At 54.6% G+C, this 2346-nt stretch overlaps 1 protein-coding gene across 1 annotated transcript in view; it reads right to left on the reverse strand.

The window, feature by feature from the left end:
* LOC105512866 (galactoside 3(4)-L-fucosyltransferase-like) overlaps positions 1–886 on the reverse strand; it is an 8701-nt gene extending 7815 nt beyond the window's left edge. Inside the window, exons 1-2 of the mRNA XM_011943504.1 lie at positions 818–886; positions 306–530 (exon numbers count right to left, since the gene is read on the reverse strand). The gene's annotated coding sequence lies outside the window, so the exon portion shown is untranslated. The remainder of the gene's footprint in view (positions 1–305; positions 531–817) is intronic.
* Between the last annotated feature and the right edge of the window lie 1460 nt (positions 887–2346).

Consider the following 2346-nt stretch of genomic DNA (forward strand, 5'->3'; position numbering starts at 1 on the left):
TTAGCCAGGATGGTCTCGATCTCCTGACCTTGTGATCCGCTCGTCTCGGCCTCCCAAAGTGCTGGGATTACAGGCTTGAGCCATCGCGCCCGGCCGGGAGGTTGAATTTTAACCAACTATTCCTTTGTGCTGTTGGGCTCTTGGGCTGCCAGGGAAAGGTTTATGTTTACAGATACATTTAGGATTCATATAATATCATGTGGGCCCTGGGTTTATGGCGACCCCTTCCTAGGAGACAATGAAGTCTTCGCCTGTGACCTTTAGGAGGGAAAACAGGGAACGGGAGTCCAGGAGAGAGATCTCACCCAAAGAACTTTCCCTGGAAAATGATTGACCCTTGCCACAAAGATCAGGATGCAAAAAAAAAAATTCAGAAGCCAATTGCATCCTAAGTCCTCTCTTCCCACTGGGAGTGGCAGAGGCAGAGAAAATCCAGGGCCGGGAAGGATGAAGGGGTGTAGGCTGCTGATGGTGTCGGGGGGCACGGGATTCTAATGCAGAGTTCTGCAAGAGAGACAGACAGATGCCCGCTTCCTCCTAGGGTTTGGCAAATCAGCCAGACCTCCCATATCCTCAGCCCACCTCGGTGCATCCAGAAGGATCCCCGCCTGCGACTAGGGGCTGCTGGCCAAATGCCAGGCCACGGCATGACCTACAGAGCCTCCCCCCAGGGACCTTGTGCCAGTCCACTCGCACTCTGAATTACAGCAGATGAGGACTGAGGCCGAGGGGAGGAGGCTCGGAGCCAGGAGGCCTTTCCCTGGGAGGTTTCCCATGCGATCCAGGTTGAGGGTGAAAGTGGGACAAGAGGCCTTACCTCGGGGGCCAGTTCGCAGGGGGCCCTAGAGCCGAGAGGCCGCAGAACGAGTATCAGCTGGATTCTCAGGACGGGGAAGAGGCCACACCAGGGAGTAGAAGGAAGGAGGAAATGTACCTGGAGCTGAAGCCAGGCCCTTTCCAACCACCACACCTGCCATCAGGTGACCAAGGGTATCCTGTCCTGGAGCCGGAACATCCTTTGAAAACAAATTGTGGGACTTCCGTAAGCCCCGCTGCAGAACCGGATAGGGTGAAGGGATTTGGAGACCCAGGTCATGACCTTGGCCCCACCTGTGGCTTCAATACGATGTGGCTTTGAGTACAAAGGGTAAAGGCTGACCTGAACCACTGGTTCCCAAAGCGTGTTCCACAGGGACACCAGGGGTTCCTTGGGAGGTGGCAATGAGGAAGTGAGCAGAATTTCCACCTTCCCGCTTTCCTTCCCACCAGATCCCACCTCCCACTCAGTTGATCCATCAACAAATGTTTCCTGAGCACTAAGTGCCAGGCCAAGGGATCCTGCAGGAGGAAGCTGGTGGGCAAGTCAGGCAACTCGTGAACCTTGGAAGGAAATTTTCTTCAATTAAAATTGCAGCCTTCTGAATTAAAAAGGGAGGGAAGAGCATTCCGGTTACAGGGAATAACCTTCGCAAAGGCCCCGAGGCAGCAGAAATGCAAGCATGTTTAGGAACTGTGGGAGGAGTCTCAGCAGGTTGGGTCTTCACCACAGGAGAGGAGGCAGAGCTGTCGCAGACTGGGCCACGGTCAGCCATGGGGTGTTCAGCACTATGGGAGGCTTCAAGCAGAGGGGTTACCATGTTGATACATGTTTTGAGATGCTCTCTTCTGACACGCTGGGCACAGGTCTCACATTGGTGGCAGAAGCTTCCTCTGGTGGCCTCACCAAGCCCCTCTGTGCCTCAAAGCCACTTCCTTTCCCCGCCCACTCCTGCAGGGCAGTGCAGAGCAGAAGTCCAGGGAGCTATGCAAACTTCCTGGAATGGAGAGAAATGATCTGGAATACCGGTTTTGAGAGAGCATGACCTTAAACTCTATCAGTCCCAAGCTGGGTGCAGAGGTAACTGAGCTCAACTCAAAGTCCAGCCTCCAGGGATCATGACTTCCCTGTTCTAGAAATCATTTCTGGGAGGCCACGTCACGCTGCCTGGAGTTCCACCATCTCAACGCCCAGCCATGCCCAGACCAGTGAGGTTCTGGGAGGTAGGGCTGGGCCAGGGGGTTGGAGTCTCCCCGGGCTCCAGAGGCGGTGACCTAATCCCACTCATGTCTCATTCCATGACTGATGAGGTTGACTGTGACTTATTAAAAAAATGACTTCTGGGGGCCAGGCGTGGTGGCTCACGCCTGTAATCCCAGCACTTTGGGAGGCTGAGACGGGCAGATCATGAGGTCAGGAGATCGAGACCATCCTGGGTAACGTGGTGAAACCCCATCTCTACTAAAAATACAAAAAATTAGCCGGGTGTGGTGTTGGGCGCCTGTAGTCCCAGCTACTCGGGAGGCTGA

The sequence above is a fragment of the Colobus angolensis genome, unplaced genomic scaffold (assembly GCF_000951035.1).
Source record: "Colobus angolensis palliatus isolate OR3802 unplaced genomic scaffold, Cang.pa_1.0 Scaffold22, whole genome shotgun sequence".
NCBI classification, from domain to species: Eukaryota; Metazoa; Chordata; class Mammalia; order Primates; family Cercopithecidae; genus Colobus; species Colobus angolensis.